The following is a 16,238-nucleotide window of genomic DNA, read 5'->3' on the forward strand; positions in this document are numbered from 1 at the left end:
CTAGGCTAAGTAGATCTAGACTGTGAGTTGAGCTGGACCACAGTCACGGGGAAGATGCAATATCCTATGTCAGGGACATGCAGGGCAAACTTGTTTAAAAAATTGAATTTGACTCAGACGCAGGAAAAGTGACCAACTGCAAAGATCCTGGTAAATTTGGAATATAGGACAATAATGAAATAGCCGAGAAATGCAACTTTTGATGTGAACAGAGTTTACGGTTTCACCGTTGCGGCAATGCGATGCAGAATACGCACCGTATTACGTTTTCAACAATGAACCTTTCAGTGTGAATAGTAGGTAAGCAACGTAAAAGTTGAGTTGAATTTGGGGGAAAATAATATTTTTTGGCCTGTTTTTTCAAATGCGCTGGCTTATTTTTGGCTTATTTTTCAAAAGCTCCGACTTACTATTTCTCACATTCTGGTAACACTGTTCTGTTGCTCAGGAAAAAAACTCCTTGAACCGTCATGTGATTTGTTAATGCCTAGAATCATTTACAAGATTACCATAGGCTGGGCCAGTGCTAGTCTTGTAAAGTTTATAGGCTTGCTAGGTTTACCTTATGAATCTTCTTTCATGATCAGGTTAACTCTTTTTGTTTGATCTGGGATTGTACTAGCCCTAGAGGTAAAGTTCTACCAAATCATATTATTGAGTTAGGAAGAAAGTGAATACACCATTTGATGCCTTTTTTTATGCTGATAATCATTTCTATCAAAAATGAATTTCAGCCCCGCCCCCCTCTAGGCCTATATATACCTAACCCTGAATTGGCATATATGGGGGGGGGGGAGGTTGAAATTCATTTCCAATAGAAATGATTATTATATTCGTAATCAGCATAAAAAGGCATCAAATGGTGTATTCACTTTTGTCCTAACTCAATAATATGATTTGGTAGAACTTTATCACCCTAGGCTAGTGCATAGCCTTTTCTTGCTCATTCATTTACAGGAGTCATATACAGGTAGGCCTAAACTAAATTTACACTGGTGGCATAAGGGGTAAAATTCTACTTTTGGCTATCTTGGAAAGGTGTTAGGCTAGGAAAATGAAACTTCCAGGGATGGGTCTACAGGCTAAAGTATGTCCTGGGAAGGTATTTTGAAGGGGAAGGTGCCCAATGGATATTCTTAAAAAAATTACATTCTATAGAATGTAAAAATAATATCCAACTACACTTAGTATCAAGATAAAATATCATGCTAGACAGATAATAACATTTTTAAGACTCTTGCACCTTTACCTACCTAGCTGAATATTTGACTGTCTATGCAATATACAGAATATCTACCTAGTTGGATAGTAACATAGCTTAGTCTTTTGGATATATATTCAAATAGGCAAATAAGAAGATTCTCTAAGCAGTTTTGGGTTAATATCCAACTAGCCAGATAAATTGTTTCTCTTAGGAACAGCAAGAATATCCACCTAACTGGATAATAATGTAGCTTAGTGTTTCTGATATATATATCCAACTAGGCAGATAAGAAGATTCTCTAAGCAGTTTGGGGTTAATATCCAACTAGCCAGATAATTCATTTCTCTTAGGCACAGCATGAACATGTAACTAGGTGGATAGCCTAATACCAAGTCTTAACACTTCTGATATATATCCAACTGGGAGGATAAGTAAATTCCATTACACAGTTTTCAGATAATATCCAACTAGCCAGATAAATTGTTTCTCTTAGGCATAGCAAGAATATCTAACTATGTGGATAATAATGTAGCTTAGTGTTTCTGATATATATCCAACTAGGCAGATAAGATGATTCTCTAAGCAGTTTGGGGTTAATATCCAACTAGCCAGATAAATTGTTTCTCTTAGGCAGAGAGAATATCTATCTAGTTCAATAATAATGTTGCTTAGTGTTTCTGATATATATCCAACTAGGTAGATAAGAAGATTCTCTAAGAAGTTTGGGGTTAATATCCAACTAGCCAAATAAGTCATTTCTCTTAGTCATAGCATGAACATCTAACTAGGTGGATAATACCAAGTCTTAACACTCCTAATATATGCAACTAGTTGGATAAGTAAATTTCATTATACAGTTTTGGGATAATATCCAACAAGCCAGATAAATTGTTTCTCTTAGCCACAGCAAGAATATCTAACTAGGTGGATAATAATGTAGCTTAGTGTTTCTGATATATATCCAACTAGGCAGATAAGAAGATTCTCTAAGCTGTTTGGGGTTAATATCCAACTAACCAGATAAATTGTTTCTCTTAGGTTGAGAGAATATCTACCTAGTTGGATAATAATGTTGCTTAGAGTTTCTGATATATATCCAACTAGGCAGATAAGAAGATTATCTAATCAGTTTGGGGTTAATATCCAACTAGACAGATAACTCATTTTTCTTAGACATAGTATGAACATCTAAGTAGTTGATTAATACCAAGTCTTAACACTCGTGATATATATCCAACTAGGAGGATACGTAAATTCCATTAGGCTATACACTTTCGGGAGAATATCCAACTAGCCAGATAAATTGTTTCTCTTAGGCTGAGAGAATATCTACCTAGTTTGATAATAATGTTGCTTAGAGTTTCTGATATATATCCAACTAGGCAGATAAGAAGAATCTCAAAGCAGTTTAGGGTAAATATCCAACAAGACAGATAATTCATTTTTCTTAGGCATATCATGAACTTCTAACTAGATGGTTAATACCAAGTCTTAACCCTCCTGATATATATCCAGCTAGGAGACGTAAATTCCATTAGGCTATGCAGTTTTGGGATAATATCCAACTAGCCAGATAAATTGTTTCTCTTAGGCACAGCAAGAATATCTAACTAGGTGGATAATAATGTAGCTTAGTGTTTCTGTTATATATCCAACTTGCCAGATAAATTGTTTCTCTTAGGCTGAGAGAATATCTACCTAGTTGGATAATAATGTTGCTTAGAGTTTCTGATATATATCCAACTAGGCAGATAAGAAGATTCTCTAAGCAGTTATTGGCCAATCAGTATTATGTCTGCTGTCGGGAAAATCCTAGAAGGTATTGTCAACACTGCCATTCTTAGACATTTGATCACAAATAACCTTCTATCGAAACAACAACATGGTTTCCGACCAGGCAGATCAGTCGAAACCAATCTGATTGACTCGTATAATTACATAACTGAGCTCCTCGACCAAGGTCTCCCAGTGGATATGATCTTGCTAGACTTTGCTAAAGTCTGCCATCAAAGGCTTCATTTGAAACTGAAGGCAGTTGGAATTCAAGAGGGAGTGGTGGACTGGATCACGTCTTTCCTAAAGGGAAGAAAGCAGCAGGTCAGAGTTTTTGGTGAAGGTGGCAGAGCTTACTACTCCAAAATAGCTGAGGTCTTAAGCGGTGTTCCTCAAGGAACAGTTTTGGAACCTACACTCTTCAATGTATATATTAATGACGCTCCAAGAACCGTTACAAGCAAGCTTAGCCTGTACGCCGACAACTCAAAGCTCATTGGTCCTGTTGGAACTGAGCAAGGTGTGACCTCAATACAGTCAGATCTTGACAGCTTTGGCGAATGGGCCAAGATATGGAGGCTTGAGTTTAATGTCGAAAAGTGCAAGGTTCTCCATTTTGGAAGAAATAACCCACAATGGCAATACTCGATGTCAGCAAATGCTGGTGTGAGACAGCCACTCTCCGAGAGTCCCTCTGAAAGAGATCTGGGGGTTGTTGTAGATGAAGACCTTAATTTCAACTGCCACACCCGAGCTGCAGTAGCAACGGCGAACCAAACTCTCGGTCTCATCAAACGTACAATGACAAGTAGATCCCCTGCAATAATCACAAAACTTTACAAGAGCCTGGTGAGACCGAGATTAGAATTTGGAATGTGTGTCACCATGCCAATTAATAAAACAGACCAGATGGCTCTCGAGTCTGTCCAAAGACGGGCGTCAAAATGCGTAAAGGGGCTCAGAGACAAAGAGTATGAATGCCGACTGCAGAGCCTCAAGCTAACAACTCTGACAAACTGTCGGCAAAGAGGTGATATGATAATGACCTACAAACTGCTCAAGTCTGACGACAAGGACCTCTTTCAGCCTGCCCAGTTGTCAAGAACCAGGGGTCATTCAGCAAAGCTTTTTCGGAAGCGTGCTAATACAAGGAAGAGGAACCATTTCTTCTCCAACCGCATCATAAGCCTCTGGAACGATCTGAGCAAAACGACAGTGAGTTCACCATCCATTGACAGTTTCAAAGCCAATCTTGATAAGGAATGGGAAACCAAACTATGGCTCACGCAATGGGATGAAGCTGATGTCCCGTGGCCCTATCATCACTAACTGGCGTACACTGGACTCGTCCATATTGCTAGCAAGTGCGATTTAAGGTAAGCAGTTTGGGGTTAATATCCAACTAGCCAAATAATTCATTTCTCTTAGTCATAGCATGAACATCTAACTAGGTGGATAATGCCAAGTCTTAATACTCCTAATATATCCAACTAGGAGGATAAGTAAATCTCATTATACAGTTTTGGGATAATATCCAACTAGCCAGATAAATTGTTTCTCTTAGGCACAGCAAGAATATCTAACTAGGTGGATAATAATATAGCTTAGTGTTTCTGTTATATATCCAACTAGCCAGATAAATTGTTTCTCTTAGGCTGAGAGAATATCTACCTAGTTGGATAATAATGTTGCTTAGAGTTTCTGATATATATCCAATTAGGCAAATAAGAAGAATCTCAAAGCAGCTTATGGTAAATATCCAACAAGCTAGATAATTCATTTCTCTTAGGCATAGCATGAACATCTAACTAGATAGTTAATACCAAGTCTTAACCCTCCTGATATATATCAAACACGGATGATACGTAAATTCCATTAGGCTATGCAGGTTCGGGATAATATCCAACTAGCCAGATAAATTGTTTCTCTTTGGCACAGCAAGAATATCTAACTAAGTGGATAATGCTGAATCTTAGATATTATCATATATATTTAACTAGGCAGGAAGTTACTTAACTAGCCTACCTATTTTGATTAATATCAGAAGGGCTAGGATAAAGTATTATCCACCAAGTTAGATGTTTATGCTATGTCTAAGAGAAAAAATTGTCTGACTAGTTGGATATTATCACTACTTTGTATGAAGAATTGACTTATTTGTCTAGTAAGATATATATCACAAGCATTAAGTTAAAGTATTATCCACCTAGTTAGAGATACTAAGTTGGCTCTTATGCTTTATTGTATTTGGCTAGCAAGATAAAACTATTTTTCTTTTAAATTTTAATTATTTTCCCAGTTGGATAATTTCTTATTTGCTTAAAAGGATTTTTCAGATAGCTAACTAGTTGGATAATTTTGGCAATAACTAAGTATGGTTGGATATTATTTTTACATTCTATAGAATAGAAGTTTTTAGATAATATCCATTGGGTATACTCCCATTTTGAAGGGTAAATGTTTACTGAATCATATTATTGAGTTTCAAATAAAGTGAATATACCATTTGATGCCTTTTTTTTATGCTGATTATGAATATAGCCTAACAATCATTTCTATTGGAAATGAATTTTAGCCCCCCCCCCTAAATATGCAAATTCAGGGTATATATTTCTACATTAGGGGGGGGGTGTGGGGCAAATTTTATTTCTGATGTAAATGGGAGATAAGTTTAAACTTTACCCCACCCCCTTATGTAGAAATATATACCCTGAATTGGCATATATAGGGGGGGGAGGGCTAAAATTCATTTCCAATAGAAATGATTATTATATTCGTAATCAGCATAAAAAAGGCATCAAGAGGTGTATTCACTTTATTCCTAACTCAATAAAATGATTTGGTATATATTTACATTTTGAAGTACCTACCTCTACTCCTTCTCCCTCTAGAGGGTCCTGAAATTTGCCTACATGACATGACTATACCTATTGAAATTTTGACAAAACAACATTTTACCTTAATTTTCAGTTTCTTTTTCTCTGGCTTTAGTTCTGAAAATGTAATTCCTGTTATTTGAATAGAATTTTAAGCCATTTCAAAGTTTTTTATTCAATACACAGGAAATTTATTTGCATATCTTTTGAACCTTATAAATTGGGATTGAGCAAAGTTGTGAAGCTGAAAACAATTTTTTTGAAGACTACTTCATTTAAGCCAAAGATCTATTTTGCAAGGTTTCACTTTTATAACACACATATTTTTAAAGGTCATCAAATGTCAGGACCCTCTAGAGAGAGAAGGAGAGGAGGTAGGTACTTCAAAATATCTTCCCAGGACATGCTTTAGCCTGTAGACCCATTCCTAAAAGTTTAATTTTCCTAACCTTGCCCCTTTCTAAGATAGCCAAAAGTAGCTAAAGTAGAATTTACTGCATAAGGTAGTAAAAATCTAATGATTGTCTTCTCAGTTAATGTTGTACCTAAAAGACAAATGGGTAATAGGCCTATTCTACTTTAGCTAGGTGCCTACTTTTGGCTATCTTGGAAATGGGTTAGGTTAAGAAAATGAAACTTTCAGGGATGGGTCTACAGGCTAAAGTATGGGTACATTTTTGACAGTTCATATTATTAACTTACAAATAAAGTAAACATACTCCTCAATGCTTTTTTATGCTCTTTCCAAATATACTAGGCTAATCATTTTTGTTGGAAATGAATTTTACCCCCACCCCTATATATGCCAATTCAGAGTATATGTTGGCACGTTAGGAGGGTGGGGGTAAAGTTTATTTATGATGCAAATGAGAGGTAAGTTTAAACTGTACCCCCCTCCTAATGTGCAAAAATAGGTAAATGTTTGTAGTTCATATTGTTGACTTACAAATAAAGTGAGCATAGCACTTGATTCCTTTTTTTATACTCTTTCCAAATATAACAATCATTTTTGTCAAATGAATTTCACCCCACCCCTATATATACCAATTCAGGGTATATGTTTGGACATTATGGGGGGGGGGGGTAAACTTTATCACTGCTGCAAGTGGGAGGTAAGTTTAAACTTTACCTACCCCCCCCCGTCCCCCGCCCCCCTAATGTGCAAATGGACCTATATAGGCTACCCTGAAGTGGTAAATATAGGGGTGGGGGTAAAATTCATTTGTGACCAAAATGATTATTATATTTGTAAAGAACATAAAAAAAGGCATTAAGTGGTATGGTCACTTTATTTGTAAGTCTTGTAGTTCATATTATTGACTTACAGATAAAGTAAACATAGCACTTTATACCTTTTTTATGCTCTTTCCAAATATAATGATCATTTTGTCACAAATGAATTTCACCCCCACCCCTATATATACCAATTCAGGGTATATGTTTGCACATTAGGGGGGGGGGGTAAACTTTATCACTGATGCAAGTGAGAGCTAAGTTTAAACTTTACCTCCCCCCCCCCCCCTAATATGCAAATAGGCCTATAGAGGCTACCCTGAATTGGTATACATAGGAGTGAGGCTAGAATTAATTTGTGACCAAAATGATTTTTTATATTTGTAAGGAGCATAAAAAAGGCATTGAGTGGTATGTTCACTTTATTTGGAAGTCAATAATATGAACTGCATAAAATTTACCCAAATGTATACCATGAATTGGTATATATAGGGGTGGGGATAAAATTCATTTCCAACAAACATGATTTTGCATTATGTGGGCACTGCAAAGAAGTCAAGTTTGGTTAATGTTATATGCAGTATGAAGGTAATGAGAGACAAAGCATGCCAAATGGGTGTTTCAATAGAGAAATGGAATGCAGAGCCTTGGTTTCTTAATGTGTTTACAATATTTAAATGATTGTGTTTTGGGGGTTTAGGAAGGGGAAAAGGTACCTAGGTTAGGTAACATATTTAATATAGGGTATGCTTTACCCCCACCCCCTAATGTGCAAATATATAGCCCAAATTTGTTTATAAACTATTGTATATTCATTTTATTTTATTCATTAGCATTAACCAAACATGACTTCTTTGCAGTGCCCACATAATGCAGGAGTACCAAATGATTAGTATATTTGGAAAGAGCATAAAAAAAAGGCATCAAGTGGTCTGTTTACTTTATTTGTAAGTCAAAAACATGAACTGCCAAAAATTTACCAAATTTTGTCCCAGGAAGATATTTTGGTAAATTTCTAGTGGCCTACATAATTTAGCTAAGATGAAAGTGAAAATGTCATTTGATACCTTTTTTGTGCTTGTTCATAATTCAATAATTACTTCTGGGGCTAATTGCATCTTGAGCCCTTAAACAGGCCCCAAAGGTATTTTATATGAATAATGAAAAAGCATCAAATGATGTTTTCACTTCCATCCTAGCTAAATTATATGGCCAACTGCAAATTGACATTAAAATTTACCTACCCCCCCCCCCAATGTGCAAATATATACCCTGAATTGTCAACAGCAAAGTTTCAAATTGCAAAATTCAGCACTATTTTTGGTGATGGTATTTGAAAAACTTGAAACAGTTGGAAAACAGTATATATTTGAGTTGCCTAATAAATAAGGTTTGAATTTGTTATAAATAAGTATTTTTGGAATATATTACTCTTGAATAACTTATTTATAAGCTAGTGATATGTTTTTAACCACTTTTCAATAGCTTAACTACTGTTGATAACTTCTTTGTGTGGTTACAAAAAGGAAATACCTTTACGGCCCCTTTAACAGCTTAAGATGCAATTTGCCCCAGAAGTAAATCTTGAATTATGAAAGAGCATAAAAAAGGCATAAAATGATGTTTTCACTTTCATCTTAGCTAAATTATATAGCCCACTATAAATTTACTTGTATTTTGAAGTACCTATCTCCACTCCTTCTCCCTCTAGAGCAAGCCTTCCTAAACTATGGGTGGCAACTCCAAATAGGGTTGCATAGCAAATCATGGGGTCACTAGAGATTTAAAAGTCAAATATCAGTTGTCTTTTGGTATCTGACCAGTTAACAACTAATTGACTTTAAGCTGGATTAACTCTATCTGTTTAGAATATACTCATGCTGTGCAGAGCAATAATTCTGGATAATTATTATGAACTGGTTTGGATGGTTTTTTTTACTGACTTTTCATTATGTCTCTTGAATTTAGAATTTGTGGTTATTTACCCAATTGTGGTGATTGACTGAGTTTATATTGGCAACAGTTTTTGGCACTGATTTGGAGTGGATTTTTATCTATTGAATATTATTACTGTAAGTGTAATTATCTAATAATGTACAACTTGGATATTATTTTAAATCCAATATTTAGTTTTATTTCTCAATTGATGATTGATTATATCAAACTAGAGACAATAATAGCTAAGTCAACAAGCTTTTTCAGCCATGAAACTATTCTAAAGGCAAAGGAGGTTTTACATCAGGTGCTACAAATTGGAACATGTTTAATTAGATGCCAAAAAGATGATGAAAATGTCCTTGACGTTTGTAAGTGGCTATCTAAAGCATTAAAAGAAAACATAAGATCCCAAAATTTGTAATATACTTGCCCTGTGAAATTCCACCAGCTGGTCATGTGATTGTTGCAATGTTAACCTGTTGCATGAATAAACTTTCCTTTAAAATGGACAGTTTGTCTGAGCTAAATAACCAACATCCTGCAGTACAGGCAACCTCTGCTTGACCCTCTTCTGCTCAGCTGTCTTGCACCAAGGACCCATCCAAGCCTCATACCTATGCTGTTGTGTTAATAAATTGTCGTCCAATCTTTCATCTCCACTATTAAGGAAAGATTTTATGGATAAAATATGTCCTTAAGCTGCAAATGATACTTCAAAGGTGAAACATTCTTCATCAGAATGGAAAATTGCTGTAAAAAGTGAACCCACGGCCTCCTCAATTGCTGACCAGATGAAATAGTTCCAACCTTGCCTTTTAGCCTCTGTTAAATCTTCTGCCTTCATCAGTGTAATAAAAAGCATACCAACAGAAATTAATGAAAAAGATCTAAAGAAAATTATTCCAAAATACGTCAAAGGTTTGCAGTGTGGCAAGTCATGTGTCTTCAAGATTTACTTTGAAAAATGGAGTGATCTTGATTCTTTTCTGAAAAATTCTGTGAAGATGGGTTATGAGAAGTTAGCTGTCCCGAATTTCATATTCATACCTAAACAGTGTTTCAGATGCCATCAACAAGGACATTTTGCTGCTGATTGTAAGAATGCAGAACTTTGCTCTTGCTGTGGTTCCACCAGGGATAATCCATGTGTCTGGAACATGTTTTGCATTACATGTAAAGAGTCTAATTACACCAGTTACAGTATCAAATGCCCTGGCAACGCTCAAACCGATAAATGGGCAGCTAAGTTGATCAATGGATATTCGTTTTCTCTCTTGGAACATTAATGGTGGTCTTATAAAAAGACCTATTCTTGAGAATATACTTCATAATCATGATATTCTGTGTTTTCAGGAACATTTCCTGACTAACCACAGCCTTGGTTTACTCAACATTAGTGCTAACTTCAAAACTTTTTCGGTTCCACCTAAACATAGTGCTTCTAAAGGTAGAGCTTCTGGTGGTATTGCTATTTATTTAGCATCTAATCTTAATTCTAGTGTTTTTTTTTAATCTAGTGATAGTTTTTTAGCATGTTCAAGTAGATGAGTGCATAGTAATAAATATGTATTTACCCACTGATTACAAAGATGAAGATTTGGACAGAGATTTTGCATTAGCAGTTAGTAAACTTTGCTCTTGTCTTTGTGATGTCCTTATACTGGAAATTCCATGTTTGATCATAGGTGATTTAAATTGCAGGTTGTCTTCAGCTTCTATCCATGCTTCTTTACTATTAGGAATATTTCGTGATGATTTTAAATTTCAGCCAAAATCTGCTCAGATTACTTACATTCATTCTTCCTCTTTCACATCTAACCTCAAACATGTTGTGTCATGTAACCTTTATATACTTTGTGTTAAGGTAATTTCCAAATTACCTTACCTTACTGTTAAGGTAATTTCCTTTACCTTACTGTTAAGGTAATTTCTAAGTTTCAGATCACCTTCCTATTGCTTCTAGTTTTAAACAAGAAGCTTCTCAGATTCCAGTATTACAGTTTCATATTGTTCACTGGTATAAGTGGTATACTTGTTGCAATCGGAAAAAAATTAACACATCTCAGTTCATCAAAACTTCAGATAGCATCCTAAACAAGATTCAGATTCCATTTCATCTTCTGCAATTGTCTTCCAATAAAGGCATTAATGAAGTTAGATTAACTCTTGATATCTACTCTGCAGAATGCCATGCGCTTCATCTACATCTGCCATGCACTTTTGTATGCTGAAAAAAGGCCAGTTCCTCTTAAAAAAATCTGTGTTGGCACCCAAGCTCCTTGGTGGTCAGGAAATCTAATGTTTTCTGAAGCTTGTGACCTTGCTAAGTTTTGGTACAAATTATGGAGATATTGCCCATGCTGCCATCATGGAATAGTCAATGAACTGAAAAAAGTGTCAAGAAAATGTTTTGCTAAGGAACTTACCCTTCATTGATCTAAAATACAGACACTTTATTCCAAGAAGGTTGGGAATTCACCTGATCTACTGTGGAAGCTATTACCTTGTACTATCGCCTCCAATTTGCCAGACCCAAATGACATTCCTTTGTCCAAATGCATATCCCATTTTTTAAATGAATTTTCTGAGCCTGATCCTGTTTTAGAGTCACAATTTTGTGACGAGCTCTGCAAATTCATTGATGAATCTCCTGACCTTGATTTTGTTGTTACTTGTGACGCTGTCATAAAAGCCATATCCCAACTTAAAAAGAAAGTGTCTTGTGGGATAGATAAGGGTTTTGTACTGATGAGTCACCTCAGCCTTGTCATGCAAATGGCATTTGTTATAGGCACTGTTCCTTCCTCATTCTGCATTGGTGATCTGACTCTAATTCTCAAAAAAGGAACATCCGAATTGCAATGTTCCTCTTTCTGACCCATCACTGTCTCTACTTTTGAGCTCCTTTTGTTGATGAGTTCATCACAGAAATGTTACATTCCCCCATATCAGTTTGGTTTTCAGGCTAATCTTGGCTGTTCTCATGCTCTTACACTAGTTTTTACTGCCCTTGCTGATGGTGAATCTTCAGAAGAAAGTATGATCTTTGCTGGACATGACACTAAATGTGCATTCAGTTCCTTAATTCATTTTTCCATGCTTCTTCATATGGCAAAGCAAGGCGGAAACCCATCAGTTGTCCGTGTTCACAAGAATTTATGTAGGAATCTTAGTGCATTTAAAACTCCCATCCTGTTTTCCCTTGCAATTGGCTCTTCATCAATCCCAATATAATTGCATTAATTCTTGTGTGAGGCCAAACTCTTCAAATTCCTTGAATATGCTTGTGATTCCTCAGTACCCTATCCTTGTTAAAAAAGGCACTAGTCAGGGAGCTATCACTTCCCCAACCCTGTTCAATAATAGTGTCCTGGATACTCAGGCAAAGTGTCTTCCTTCATGCATTCTTGGGAGAATTGATATGTCTCATATTTGTTATGCTGATGACATCTTGAATCTCAGCTGTATGATCCAGCACATTGAGCAGAATTTCAAAATCCTCAAAGATGAATATTCAAAAACTGGGCTGTCTTTTAATCCTGAGAAAACCAAAGTTGTCCTTTTCAATTGGCGAAATCCCTCTACTTCTCTTCTAAATATGGACGGTTCTCTTGTTAAACTTGCAGACCATATTACATACATGGGCCTTCCAATTGGCACATCTATTGGTTATACATGTCATTTGCTGATTTTTGACGTTGAGTGTAAAATTAGCACTTCTTATGCTGGAATCCTAAAAAGCAGACTACATTTCAACTGCTACCTTCTAGCACCCGTTTACAACGCCACAGCCCTTCCTCATCTGCTTTAAATTGCTCCTTTCTAGAAATTCTTTACAGTTACAGATAAAAAGCACCTACAGTAAATCTTCTTCAGATTTGCTAAATATCTTTTACATTTGACCCATGTGAAAAAAAGCTGTATTCATTTGTATAAACTAGCTGACCGTAACATTAGAATTAATAGATCTCTATCCCATTTTCAAAGTAAGTTTAATCATCCATGGTCATCAATTTATTCACAATAGTCTGTTTGTGACAAAATGTAATGTATGTAATGATTTTTTCCAAGCTGTGTTATTTGTCAGATATCTTTGCAAAACTAAATGATCTCAACTTGTCTCTTCAAAGAAAAAGATGCCATATATTTACTTCTAATGATAAAATTGAAAGTTTTATTAAAAAGATTAAATTTTGGAAAGATAGGATAAAAAAAATTGTTCAAAATATTTTCCAGTGTTGATTATTTTATAATCAAGAGAAGCTTGTATTCAAAATCTGTTTCGTATTGATTTAACTGAGATTGATCACGTGCCACTTAAAGCTCAACAGGAATTTGCTGAGCTTCCAACTGATTTAAACTTAAAACTACAATTTCCAAAAAAGCCCTCGGCTGAATTCTGGATGAGAACTAGAACTGCATTTCCCACACTTGCAGATGCATTGTATGTTCTTCTGCCATTGAACACCATATATTTATGGGAAGTTACTTACTGAACTTTAACACATATCAAACCCCAATATTGTTCATTGCTAAAAAATGTTGAAGAGGTTTTACGTCCAGCAGTGTCAAACATTCCACCAAGATTTTGTTTTTTTATGCAATAAAAAACAGGCACATCCATCTCACTAAAGTTTTTCCTTTCATTTTAATTTAATGTCAACCACCCAACGACTATGTTCAAACACATTCAGTTGACTGTGACACATTCAGTTACTTCCATCCTAGCTAAAAAAAAAACCTTGGTATTGGTCTGTATGTATTTGTAACGATTATGCTGTATTTTCTGTTATAATTTGTCAATTCGATATAAATTAGTTTAATTTAAATATAAATTAGTAATTAGATATAAATAAGTTTTATCACTTTAAACAAATCATTCACCGGGCCTACATTGGTACTAGTGGTTAGTACGTCGGTGCAGTTACCATTTGTTTAAAAGCGGAAAAGTCTCTTCGAGTCCCAACAAAACTTTTTTTTTTAGATAATAATTTTTAATAATTTTTTTTAATAATAATTTAAGACAGTCAGAATATTGTTTTATGTATGGTATTGCAAAATATGTAATTTTGATGAAAAATAGGGCATATAATTTCTTTAAATATAATAAATACAACTTTTCAACTTTTGTTGAATTTTTTATTTTAGATTTCTGTATGTTTCTAAACGAATTCTAAAAATATATATTTTCATGTGCATATGTATATTGTTACCTAATAAATGAATCATCAAAAAGTATTTATTTGTCTTTTAATAATATTTATATGGGGTTGCCAGGAAACTTGCAATTATAAATGGGGTTGTGAATGAAAAAAGTGTAGGAAGCCCTGCTCTAGAGGATCCTGAAATTTGCCTACATGACAGGTCTGACCTATTGAAATTTTGACAAAACAACATTTTACCTTCATTTTCAATTATCAGTTTCTTTTTCTCTGGCTTAAGTTCTGAAAATGCAATTCCTGTTATTTGAGTAGAATTTTAAGCTATATCAATGTTGTTTTTTTTCAAAATTTACGAAATGTATTTGAATATCTTTAAAACCTTATAAATTGGGATTGGGCAAAGTTTTAAAGCTGAAAACAATTTTGTTGTACTTCATTTAAGCAGAAGATTTATTTTGCAAGGTTTAACTTTTATAATTACTAGACCTAGCCAAGGCTTTTGACAAGGTACCATACAACCATCCCAGATTGAAACTCTTTGCAGTAGGTACCCACGTGGACGTGATCGTTTGGGTCATGCACTTTCTGACTGGTTAGACTCAGCAGGCTCGACTCTTCACAGCTAATGGCGACAAGGTTTTCTCCAAACCATGTGATGTTGTAAGCGGAGTCCCCCAAGGTACTGTTTTGGGTCCTACCCTATTCTTAATATACATCAATGATATGGTGAACAGAACAGAAAACAACATCACTCTCTATGCCAACTACTCCAAGCTGTTTGGGCTTGCAAATCAACAAAGTCTGCGGTGTGACCTTCATAAAATCCAAACATAGACACAAGATTGGCTACTTGAATTCAATGCATCAAACTGCAGTGTCCTTCACTTTGGAAGCAACAACCCCGTCACCAGACAACATGTTCAATCCCAATTCACTGGCTGACTTAGTACTAAAGACAAGTCCTAAAGAATGAGATCTAGGAGTGCTGGTAGATGAACAATTGAAGTTCCATGGCCACTGGCAACAAGCAGTTTCAAAAGCAGATAAAAGCCTCAGTCTCCTCAAATGCACCATAACCGGCCGCTCTCGTACAGTCTTTCTAAGGCTATAGTTTAGGCCTGTTTTGGATTTCGGTACATGTCTCACCTCCCCTTCCTATAAGAATGATACCAGTCTAATCGAGGGAGTTCAGAGGCGTGCCACAAAGTGGATAGCTGGCCTACGAGATCTCCCATACAACAAGAGACTGGAACGCATGCAGCTGCCAACACTCGTCTGCAGACGCCGCCGTGGTGATATGATGCTGATCTACAAGTATAACGCACAACCAAATAACCCCCTTTTTACCAAACATTCAAGTCAGCACCATACAAGAGGACACTCTCAAAAGCTGTCAGAACGTTCTGTCAATACACGTACGCGGCAACACTTCTTCTCCAAGCGTGTTGTCAACAATTGGAATAGCTTTCAAGCTGAAACGGTGACTGCACCCACGGCTGCGTCTTCAAGTCCAGACTGGACAAGGAATGGAATGACAAGCTGCGGAAATATGAGTGGGACTGTCCGTCCCACTCAACTACCGACTGATGTCAACTTCATCATAATGACTGTCTTGCTCTGAGGCTGATGCTGCTTTGGGCTTAAATTGCATCTCTCCAGCAGACCTCTCTTATGGCGTGTCACTGGGCCCTAACACAGAGACGAAATTTTGCCATCATTGACCCAGAGCACAACAGATCCAGTATGGACCTTAATTTCGCTCCGAAGTCCAAAATAAGGTAATTAATTAATTATGGTAATAATTCACTGATTTTTAAAGGTCAGGACCCTCTAGAAGGAGAAGGAGTGGAGATAGGTACTTCAAAATACCACTGCAGAACATACTTTAGCCTTCAGATCCATCTCTGAAAGTTTCATTTTCCTAACCTAACCCCTTTCCAAGATAGCCAAAAGTAGCTAAAGTAGAATTTTACCAACAAATGTGCTGCTCAGTGCACCTTTTCTATACTCTTTCTTAATATAGCCTACTAATTGCTTGGCTATCTTCTTGGG

General features: G+C 35.9%; 1 protein-coding gene across 4 annotated transcripts in view; it reads left to right on the forward strand.

The window, feature by feature from the left end:
- The first annotated feature begins 449 nt into the window (after nt 1-449).
- The window catches only part of LOC148942232 (uncharacterized), an 82,780-nt gene continuing 66,991 nt past the window's right edge, over nt 450-16,238 (forward strand). Inside the window, exon 1 of one of the 4 annotated variants that reach the window (XM_089103751.1) lies at nt 450-587. The gene's annotated coding sequence lies outside the window, so the exon portion shown is untranslated. Of the gene's footprint in view, nt 631-945; nt 971-16,238 lie in introns of those variants that run through there. The other 3 variants (XM_089103753.1, XM_089103754.1, XM_089103755.1) reach the window with 3 other exon arrangements.

The sequence above is a fragment of the Artemia sp. Qi Xiang Cuo genome, chromosome 17 (genome assembly GCF_049724085.1).
Source record: "Artemia sp. Qi Xiang Cuo chromosome 17, ASM4972408v1, whole genome shotgun sequence".
Lineage (NCBI taxonomy): Eukaryota > Metazoa > Arthropoda > Branchiopoda > Anostraca > Artemiidae > Artemia > Artemia sp. Qi Xiang Cuo.